This window comes from Felis catus, chromosome F2, assembly GCF_018350175.1.
Source record: "Felis catus isolate Fca126 chromosome F2, F.catus_Fca126_mat1.0, whole genome shotgun sequence".
Classification (NCBI taxonomy): Eukaryota; Metazoa; Chordata; class Mammalia; order Carnivora; family Felidae; genus Felis; species Felis catus.
The window spans coordinates 51983597-51995045 of record NC_058385.1 but is presented as its reverse complement, the minus strand read 5'-3'; the positions used below and the strand labels follow the sequence as shown (position 1 = coordinate 51995045).

General features: G+C 39.4%; 2 long non-coding RNA genes across 3 annotated transcripts in view; one reads left to right on the top strand and one right to left on the bottom strand.

The window, feature by feature from the left end:
- Nucleotides 1-1904: 1904 nt before the first annotated feature.
- LOC123383096 overlaps nucleotides 1905-11449 on the top strand; it is a 25909-nt gene continuing 16364 nt past the window's right edge. The window contains exons 1-2 of the long non-coding RNA XR_006592459.1: nucleotides 1905-2332; nucleotides 5045-5088. This is a non-coding gene — a long non-coding RNA (uncharacterized LOC123383096). The remainder of the gene's footprint in view (nucleotides 2333-5044; nucleotides 5089-11449) is intronic.
- LOC123383097 overlaps nucleotides 6429-11449 on the bottom strand; it is a 24959-nt gene continuing 19938 nt past the window's right edge. The window contains exon 3 of one of the 2 annotated variants that reach the window (XR_006592460.1): nucleotides 6429-6701. This is a non-coding gene — a long non-coding RNA (uncharacterized LOC123383097). The remainder of the gene's footprint in view (nucleotides 6702-11449) is intronic. The other variant, XR_006592461.1, reaches the window with a different exon arrangement.

Here is an 11449-nt window from a genome sequence, read left to right as displayed (position 1 = left end):
ATGCTCTATAAAACAACCTACCCCAATACCGTGTGCATCTCTTCTTTGCAAAGTCCTGTCCCTGCCCAGACAACCCAGGTGCTGACCTGTTCTGGCCAAACAGCCTAGAGGTGACTCTGACAGTAGAGTCAGTGACTGTCTCTCTGCCCCATCTCTCTGCAGTTCTCACTAGGTTACTAGGAAGCTGCTACCCTGCAGAGAGGGCCTACTGCTGAGATATCTCATACAGCAGTCTCCAGGTCCACCACCAGCCTCCTGACTCTGGTACCTCCCTGCTGGAACCCTCCCAATAGACAGACTTGAGCAGGGACTTCAGTGCAAATGCCTCTCATCATTGTTCTTAGGGCACAGGCATCACCTAGAGAGGACGTTTGGAGAGGGGAGTGTTAGTGAGATGGCCTATCCCTTCCGTACTGCTTTATTCTTGCTTTCCCCCTTAGTATTGATTGGGAATGATTTTCTGGAATGGCAGATACGAATTCCAGCCTCTCTCTTCTACTCCCTACCCCCTGGTTGCATGATAGGGGAGGGTGGGAGATTGTGTGGATGCAGCTGTAAACAATGCAGTTTCCTTCATCTATAATTAGGACCTCTGCCACACCTTTGCATCATGCAGCTTACTAAAGGGTGAAGAGAAAACTTTCTCTGATTCCCACTTGTATTTAGCCACTGCCACTAGTTCAGACTCTCATGGATGTATGTGGATTTTCAAGGCCCACCCCTTCCCTGTTTCTCAGAGCAGGAAGCTCTCCTGGGCCTTGGCACACATGACCCCAGGGAATACCCCGAGTTCTGGGTAAAAAGGGATCAACTTGGTTTCCAAAGAATCTTGGTGGGCACAGGGTGGCCACCCAGCGGTGATCACAGAAAATGAGGATTAGCTCTGGAAACCATGCCTGGGAAAAGAAGCCGAAGTTTTAGGCAGCTAAAAGTATGACTTGTTTGGTAGAATTTGAACCCTAACTAATTGATCATGATGTTAAGGAATGATGGTTTATTGTTTAGGTGTGATGGTAGTGTTAGAAATATATTAAAATTAATCTTAGAAAGACAGGCCTGGCTGAAATATTAATAAAATGATATGCTGTCTGGTAGTTTATTATTTTTTTTTAATTTTTTTTTTTACATTTATTTTTGAGAAACAGAGTGAGACAAAGCGTGAATGGGGGAGGGGCAGAGAGAGTAGGAGACACAGAATCTGAAGCAGGCTTCAGGCTCTGAGCAAACAGTCAGCACAGAGCCTGATGCGGGGCTCAAACCCACGAACTGTGAGATCATGACCTGAGCCAAAGTCAGACGCTCCACCGACTGAGCCACCCAGGCGCCCCTGCTGTCTGGTAGTTTAATTCAACATAAACTAACAATAGAAAGAGAGTAGGGATGTATGAGGGGAGACAAGCTTAGCCATTAGCTCATGATTGTTGAGCCTGGTTGACCTGATTCGGGGTACATAGGACTTACAATGCTGTAATCTCTGCTTTTGTCTATGTTTCAAATTTTCCCTACTATGGAGTTTTAAAGAGTATACCTAGTAAATATGCAAACCACTAGAAAGGTTTAAGATAACTGAAACCCTTTAAAAAGGCATTAATAAATGGCATTTCGCTAGATGACTAAAGGCAGAACAAAGTCTCCACAGTACATGTTGAATCAAGCAAACCAAAGATAGCTTTTGGAAGACCTTCTACTATGAATTATAGGTATGTGAACATTTAGGCTTGGAAAATTCAAATTAGATCTCATACAAAGAAGGGAAGATCAATAGAGAGATCTGAAGTAATATATGTTCTTTCTTGGCAATGTTACTATTAGATTTACTAGATAATCAAGATTGGACAACAAGAACAAAACACATTTGTTCATTTTCTGAAAAGTTTTGAGTCCAGTGCTGCTAGAAGGCAAAAGTAAATTTCCAAGTGACCTCCAGGGCTCCCAAATTGGTTTCTGTGTAAATGAGAGACAAACAAAATTCTCAATGTCATCGTTTCTATTCTGCTGTCGGCAGGTTTGGTCCAAAAAACAAACATCAGTTTATCATCAAAAGGATTGGAAACACGCAGTTCTAAATCTATTGTGTAAAGATGCAGCAAAATTCAGGAAGTGGATCCTAACCCTCAGGGTTGGATCCCACAAAATGTAAGAGAAATGGAGAGAATACAGTGAGCTGATCATTTCATTCTCATTTAGAATGTAGATGTCTGTCACAATCCAAATTCTTAGTAATGAGTTCAACTGCCAAGGTTTTAATGTCACACTTCACTTGCCACTGAGGAATTGGATCAGGAGACAGACAGATATTGACCACATGAGCAAGTGCCCTGTCCACCTTCAGGTAGGATCAGAGCCTAACGGCGAGTTATTGGGTGTCCACTGGGTGCTAAACATCTCACCAACATTATTGAATATAAACTCTTCAGCATTCTTATTATCTTTCCATTTTACAAATAAGGAAACCAAGGCACAGGGAGATTCAGAGAGTCACCTAAAGTTATAAAACTATAAGTCACCACTAAGTTTGGATTTAAGACAGATCTTACTACAGAATCCATGTCCTTTGCCACCACACAAGCCCCTTTTATCAGATACAACAGCGACTATAAAATACATCAGAGACTATGTCCTCTTTGGTGTTAAGTAAACACATATTCTCTTATTGATCCATCAGGCAAGTCATCCAATCATGTCCTTGATCCATCACTGCAATGAACCTCTGGAACTGTGAAATTCCTTTCCTTCCAGAAGCTCATCAGGACTCCCACCTGGGATAAGGCAAAAAGCCACTCTTACATTTAAAATTAGCCACTTGTTTGGGGTGCCTGGGTGGCTCAGTTGGTTGAGCATCCAACTTCGGCTCAGGTCATGATCTCACAGGTTCATGAGTTCAAGCTCCGCGTCAGGCTCTGTGCTGACAGCTCAGAGCCTGGAGCCTGCTTCAGATTCTGTGTCCCCCTCTCTCTCTGCCTCTCCCCTGCTCATGCTCTGTCTCTGCCTCTCAAAAGTGAACAAACATTAAAAAATAAATAAAGTAGCCACTTGTTTTTCACATGCATGTGCGTGCACGCGCACGCACACACACACACACACACACGCACACACTCACATGCACATATACGTTGATTTTGGTGGGTTAAAAGTCAGAGAATAAGAGAAAAGAATCCCTGGCAAGGATGCCTGTGATAATCAAAACTACTTCCGATCAGAATTCAGAAGACAGCCCAATCTAAGGCAAAGCTGACTTGTTAATTTGGCAGATTATTTCCTGTCCAGGAAGGAAGTAAATCTAGACCTGCAGGTATGTGGGCAAGATGGCTGCAAATGACTTGAGAAAGAGGTGAGAAAGGAAGAATTCTTTTCAGACAAGGTTTTTCTTAGGAATAAGAGGCAAGGACAATCTTTCCTCTGCAAGTTCAAGCTCATTAGGTCTGTGTTGCTAGCCTCATATGTGATCACTAAGATTTATTGTATAATATTAAATGGATCCAATTATAATGTCCTTGTTAACCCTGATGGACAAGTTATTTGGAAGAAAACTGAACACAATCCTCCCCTGGGAGAGGTGTAAATATTTATCTTCCTAGCCCCACTAGAAGAACAATTTTGTAGCTAATAATAGCCTCTATGCAAAGATTTACCATAATACTGGGCTAGTATAGTCATTGGTTAAAAAAAACACCTCCACGATAGAACTTTCGAACTAGGTGATCAGAAGCATTTAAAAGTAAAATAAAGTATCTTGTTTCCCAGTTTTTGAGTCTTATGTGGGTAGGCTCTACTAAATCCAATTCAAGAACTCCTTGCTTTGGCTATATCATACTGTGTGTTTCAAGAGGATGTCAACTGTTAGGTTTAGTATTTTGTTGTACTTGTTCTGGAATTTCTCATGAATGGTAGGTGACCAAATGCTTTTTTTTTTAAGTTTATTTATTTCTTTTGAGAGGGGGGAGGGTCAGAGATAGAGAGGGAGAGAGAATCCCAAGCAGTCTCCATGCCCAGCACAGAGCCCATGACTGTGAGATCATGACCTGAGCCAAAACCAAGAGTCTGACACTTAACCAACTGAGCCACTCAGGTGCCCCGAACAATTGCTTTTTTACGATGCTAGATCATAGGACATTCTTAGGTGTAGTAAGTTCCTTAATTTAATTAAACATGTGAAAAGGAAAAATAATGGCCTAGACTCATACTTTCTTTCACAGCGCTATGAGGTGAGTGGCACAAATGGCACAAATATATAATTGCAATTAAAGAATCAGAATGTATGCATTTTTTCTTAAATTAAAACAGAATAATGGGTTTTTCTATAATATCACTCCTGCTAACTTATGTTTTATTTAATTCATGTTTTAATAAATTCTAATTTATATAAAAAATCTAAAATGATTGATTTTACATGATAAAATTCCAGTTTAAGGTGGCTTAAACAAAAAAAGGAATTTATTAGTCAACATAACTACATCTTCAGATATGGCTTGACCAAGATGCTAAAACAGTGTCATGTGGACTTTTACTCTCCCAAACTCCTTCCTTTGCTTTCCTTTATGTTGATTTTATCCCTACGTAGGCTCTCCCCAAGAAGTAGCACAACACCTTACCTTCTCTCTTAGCAATACCAATAGAAATCAAACCTTTCCTTCCCAATAATTCTAGAAAAACTCTGGGATTGAGTCTCATTATATCATTAGGGCCACTTGTCCATTTATGCCTCCAGGGGGGATGAAATATGCTGATTTGTTACATCATCACTCCCCTGGAGAAGAGGAACTGAGAAGGTAGTGGGTTCCACTTAATTACATGGGCAGAGAGCAAGATGATTACTGAAAGAAAAATTGAGATGCTATTTCTTGGGGAAAAAAAAAAGAAAGCCAAACAGAAAAACTGAGAGTAGTCAACTCCATACAACAATAAGGAATGTTAGCAAATGCATCTGTCAAGGGCACCTAACAGACAAACCTATCTTATGTTTCATGCTCTTACATGACAACACCAGCAATTACATTATGGTGGTAATGTGGATGATCATATTGTTTTCTCGTTTTATTGATAGATAAATTTTGAATAAGGAAGAGAGCAAAGGAAAATGCAGGGAGAGTAAGTACTATATCCATATCCATATTGACTCTGAAGCCATTATAGTAAACTGTGCTTAAACTGACATCTAGATTTTTTTTTTTAAGTGTCATCTGACATATGTGTGAAAACAGATAAAAGTTTGAGAGCTGCTCTAAGACCTCTGAAGAATGAGCTTTATGGTAGCCTATCTCGACAGAAGGAGGAACTCTAAGCCACTGAAAAGTTTTCTGGTTGCTTAATTTATGTTGTTTGGGTTTATTTTGGAATTTGTCCTTAGATTTTCAACCTATACTAGCATATAATATAGGAATTACCTAGAACTTTATTTAAATCAACAATATAATTTGCAGAAAGATGCATGCTTTAAAATGAGGGTGGAACCCTATGACCCAGCAGTAGCACTGCTAGGAATTTACCCAAGGGATACAGGAGTACTGATGCATAGGGACACTTGTACCCCAATGTTTATAGCAGCACTCTCAACAATAGCCAAGTTGTGGAAAGAGCCTAAATGTCCATCAACTGATGAAAGGATAAAGAAATTGTGGTTTATATACACAATGGAGTACTACGTGGCAATGAGAAAAAATGAAATATGGCCCTTTGTAGCAATGTGGATGGAACTGGAGAGTGTGATGCTAAGTGAAATAAGCCATACAGAGAAAGACAGATACCATATGGTTTCACTCTTATGTGGATCCTGAGAAACTTAATAGAAACCCATGGGGGAGGGGAAAGAAAAAAAAAAGAGGTTAGAGTGGGAGAGAGCCAAAGCATAAGAGACTGTTAAAAACTGAGAACAAACTGAGGGTTGATGGGGGGTGGGAGGGAGGGAGGGGAGGGTAGGTGATGGATATTGAAGAGGGCATCTTTTGGGATGAGCACTGGGTGTAGTATGGAAACTAATTTGACAATAAATTTCATATAATAAAAAAATAAAATAAAATAAAATAAAATAAATAAAATAAAATGAGGGTAGAAATGAATGACTTTCACTGCTTTATATATGCAGTTGCCTTTCAGTGCCCTAACATAATTCCATCTTGTTTAATATTGTCATAGAATAAGATATTTGATATAGGAAATTTTTCCAGTTACTTATTTAAATTATGTGTTACTTTGACACTTTTTTCTTTTTTTTTAATTTTTTAAATGTTTGTTATTTATTAATGAGAGAAAGACAGAGGGAGAGCAGGGGAAGGGCAGAGAGAGGGAGATGAAGAATCTAAACGAAGCAGGCTCCAGGCTCTGAGCTGTCAGCACAGAGCCTGACGTGGGGCTCGAACCCACGAACTGTGAGATCATGACCTCAGATCAGATGCTTAACCCACCAAGCCACCCATGCACCCCTAGTTTGACACATTTTTCTAAAGTGCATTATTTTACTTAGTATCTTAACATACATATCTGGGCCATGGATAAAAATATCAACTCAATTAATATGCCAAAAGTTGGCAGTCTCGGGTCTTACAACTTACTGTGGTTTGTATGCATCTTTAGACAGTATATTAGGTGCCTTAAAATTCACATGGAATTGCAGCTGGGTCTGCTGTGTCCTCTTCCACTGCCAGATGGTCAACTAGCTTCTTAGTGCTATAAGCATATCCTCTTCATTGCAGTTCCAACCTGTGCTAGAAGGGGTAACAAATAGCTTATTAGAATTTATCTAAAATAAGAGTACATTGATTCTATATGATCATTTAAGGAGCTCTGCAGTAAGTAAGGTATAACAGTTTTAGTGCATGGACTGTAATTTTATATCCATCAACTACTACTCTAAAATATCTCAGACAACGAGGCCACATCTACATTCTTAGAGCCTACCAAAGTAGTTGATATTTAATCGGCTCTCAAGAAATAGGTGTTAGAGGCCCCTAGGTGGCTCAGTCAGTTAGGCGTCCAACTGTTGATTTTGGCTCAGATCATGACTCCAGGGCTGTGGGATCAAGCCCAGCACTGGGCTTTGTGCTGGCAGCATGGAGCATGCTTGGGATTCTCTCCCCTCTCTCAGCCCCTCCCCCCCAATCAAAAATAAACAAACATTTTACAAAAAACAAATAGGTGTTAAATGACTAAATAAGTTTACATTTTGCATTTAAGCACTCTGAAACTTTTAAAATTATCTTCATATTTTTGGCTTTGTAGATTTAGATATATGAATTCTTAAACTTTCTGGTAGTCCTGTGAAGTAAGAAAATGGGCAAAACCATTTAGCTTAGTGCTTGACACATAATAGGTACACAATAATAGTTGGATCAACCTTTTTCTATGATACCTTTTTTGTTTATTTTTAAAATCAATTTTCGTTGGTTATAGAATTTTCACAGAGGTTCCATAATATAATGGGAAAAGTGCTTAAAAGTGAAAATACCAAGTTCAAGTCCTGACTTTCTTGTGTATTATTTACTTCTGGCAGTGAACAATTAACATAGTTCTTGGAGCATCAGTTTCCTTGTAGGTAAATGGAAATAATTATTCAATTTAACAATAATAAATTGAATGCCAATCAGTGTTAACATCCATAGGATTCAAAAATTATCTATCACTGCTTCACTTCACATTTCTTGTGAAATTCAAATTAGATCATCTGAAAGTCTTTTGTAAACTATGGAAAAATATCCCAAAATTAAATGCTGTTGGTATTATTTCCCCATGAACTTTAAGATTTTACTTGTTGCTGAAAATCATCCAAATTCTTTTGTTTCTTTTTCCTTCATGTATCCTTCAGAGATAAATTTTAAAAAATGCTTTTTTTTAATTCAAAATGTGTTTTTATTTACATTTGGTTTTTCCAAAGTCCAAGTTCTCGTTTGCCTTTGGATTTGTTTTGTGGGATTGAGATACATACTTTATAAAATTTTGGGAGTGTTGGGAATGAATATTTGTTCAGAGGCTCTTGGGGAAAAGTTTGCAGCCTTTTAAGTGGATTTGATTAATCTAGGGAATCTACTTCCCATATCAATTTATTTTTTTTTAATTTTTGTTAATGTTTATTTATTTTTGAGACAGAGAGAGAGACAGAGCATGAACGGGGGAGGGGCAGAGAGAGAGGGAGACACAGAATTGGAAGCAGGCTCCAGGCTCTGAGCCATCAGCCCAGAGCCCAACGTGGGGCTCGAACTCACAGACCGTGAGATCATGACCTGAGCTGAAGTTGGACGCTTAACCGACTGAGCCACCCAGGTGCCTCCCATATCAATTTAATAAAGAGTCAAGGAATGAAGTATGGATAGGGAACATAAGAGGTCTCTTTGAGACCAGCTTCATTCTTTATTGGGTAGAGATTCAAGGTATGCTAGATTGCCAAGTTTAGCAATAAACTAAAAGACCAGTTAAATTTGATTTTCAGGTGAACAATTAGTAAATGTTTAGTGTAAGTATTGCCAAACATTATGTCCTATTCTTTGTCTGGAAACTGTAGGTAAGACATAGCTTTTAAGATTCTTAGAAGACTCCTTATCTACATGAAAGAGACCATAAGTGTGGGGGATAAGCTTAGGAATCCCAGGCTTACACCAATGGGTTGACAAGGCATAAAGAAATACAAAGTTATACAATGCTCACACCCGAGTTTGGGAAAATCAGATTGGCACCCCAAGAACAGGGGGTGAAAAGGCACCACAAGAATAGGGAGGCACAAAGGTGCCAGGACTAGAAAAGTGCAAAGGTACTCCAAAATAGAGAGGGGGTGTAGAGCCCCCAGAATAGAGAGGGAGAGGCAAAGGTCTGAAATAGAAACGGTGCAAAGGTGTCCAATACATAGGTATATGAAATAAACAAGATTAGATATTTAGGATGAAAGCACCCCCAATTTAGTACTATAACAGAAAAGCTGCTTTCACAGGAGAATAGGGCCAGGTTAGGTAAATTGGTGACTTGGACTATGGACCACTGTGCTGCAGGCAAAGCAGCCCAGAGCAGAGATGGTTAACAAAAGAAAAGGTGCCTTGTCAACCCTGAGGTTATTTCCGCCATCTGTCTCATCCCCTAGGCTAGTAAAGATGAACAGAGGTGCTGCCTCATGTCCACTGTAAACAACCTTCCTGCCGACTGCCTGGTGCCCGGATTTTGTTTTGTATTAACCCAAACCCCTAACCACAAATAACCTCAAGACCCCCTTTCCCTCACAACCACAAGTTAATGTCCACAGATTCATTGTCCCTTTGTGCACGTCTATCGCCATGTTTGTAAGCCTTCTGATCCTAATAAAAATGGGGCAAGGACCCTTATTTGGGGCTTTTGTCTTTTCCCGGGCATTAGCCATCTCTTGCTTTAATCCTGTGTCCGCTCTTTTGCTAGACAAAAGAGAACTTTAGACTTAGAGTCTATGACACATAAGTAGTCTTAACAAAACTGCAACCTTCACATGATCTTTACCCTGTTAAAAAGTAAGATACTTTTGACATCTGGAACAGTATTCTGTGGGTTGACCAGGGTCAACTGGGAGGTTCTATCTTAGGATCTCTTATGTAGATGCAATGATACAGCTGCTGGAGCTGGAGGGGTCTAAAAACTCAACTGAGCTGGAGACCCAATGGACTTCAATCATATAACTGACTGTTGACCAGGAGCTCAGCTGTCACTACTGATTAAAGTATCTACATATGGTCAATCCACATGGTTTAGGTTGCTCTTCCTGGCATGGCAGCTGTGTTCATAAAGAACATCCCAAGAATGAGTGTTTCAAGAGCTAAGTCCTTTGCTTTGTGTCAAAATAAGCAAACTCAATGATATTGTTGATTTCACCAACACTCACGTCTTCGAGATATTTAATGTTACAGCTGATGTTACATGGCTTCTGCTCTCTAGGAATACATTTACTTCAATAAGTGCAAGTAGAAAGACACAGTTGAGAGGTCAAAGAGTAGAATGTGAAATGAGGATTAAACAAGGGTCAGAGGGACAGGTGTGGAGGCAAGTTACAGACAGAGAAGTGGTGACCAATAGTAGAGGTCTTTGGTGGATCGGGGTACTAGATAAAGTGGGAGAGCTATGGATTACGTTGGATTGATATATGGATTATCTATGATAATTCTGAGGATAAGGAGAGCTGGTCTAGTTAAGAAATAAGTTGACTTCTGAGGAAGGAAAACTGAGAACCTGGGATACAGGAAAAAAAAACCCACAAAAACCGCCCATGTATTTTTTAAACTCTAGACCCTATAATGGACTAAAATATAGTAGGTTTGTGGTTTACTCTTTCTTAAAGAAAGTGAAATTTTGTCTGATTTTATTTACCCTTTTTCCATTTCTTTTAAGTCTATGCCTAATCACTTTAAAATAAAAGGCTACTTTCACTTAAACGTACTAAAAATGTTAATTTAACCACAGAAACTTGCCGCTAACACAGATCTTGGCTTATATCTTGAATTATACTATAACATTCACTGCACTGCTGTTTTCCTTCCATATTTCATGAATGTCCCAAATATAAGCTGAGAGCCCCAAAGCATTCAGGAGCTTGAGTGAGTATAAATTCCACTCTATCAAAGTTTCTAATTGTAAGTTCTTGACATGCTTAAGACATGCTGGGTGTACAGAGAATATTTGATTGAGGCTCCCTATGATTGTAGGTTAGCCCCAGAGGTTGCTTTTGGTAAATAAATATTAGGTCTGTTAGAAGGCTACCTTTCCCAACCATAACATGGCTGCCTACTGAGCAAAACAGTTGGTGGCTGGAAAAGTAGTGAATAAGAATATGATCTGTCTGTTGCTATGAAATGTGGAAAGAGATAGCTGATAGTTCGACTTGCCCTGAGAGACTGCAGAATAGAAAGGTCAAGCAACTCCATTGTATATTTGCTCTAAAATGCAACAGAGTTGTTTCTGACAGGCAAACCCAGAGGGAGACTATAACGGGAGGGAAAAATGAGATACTGTCCAGCCAGTGACTGAAAAATCAGGCTGTGATCTTTGGGTCTGTCACTATATCAAAACAACAACAACAACAACAACCCACAAAATTTCACCAATAACATTCAGTAATGGGACCTGAAAAGCCATTGAGTAAGGAGGGAAAATTATGGGGGTGTACATTTCATGCTAAATTGGAGTATACATGGCCCTGGAAAAAAAGCAAAATAGTCATTAGTCAGCAACATATGCATCCTGTTGATGTGGCCTGGCCATGACTAGTTAGAAGAAAGTTTTACTTGGAAAATGGGGATTATGAATGCAAATGAGTTAACGTCATAAAGGGAGAAGAATCAATTTGAGCCCACACGGCATAAAGATTGAGGTTAACCTGTCTTAACATGGCATTTCTAAGCAGCCTTGGAGGCAGATAACCTTGAGTGTTTAGTCTTCTGTCTCCTCTAAGAATTAGTCTTCACATTGGAGACATTTAGATAATACTGGCAATGTAAGGTGGCTCTTTACT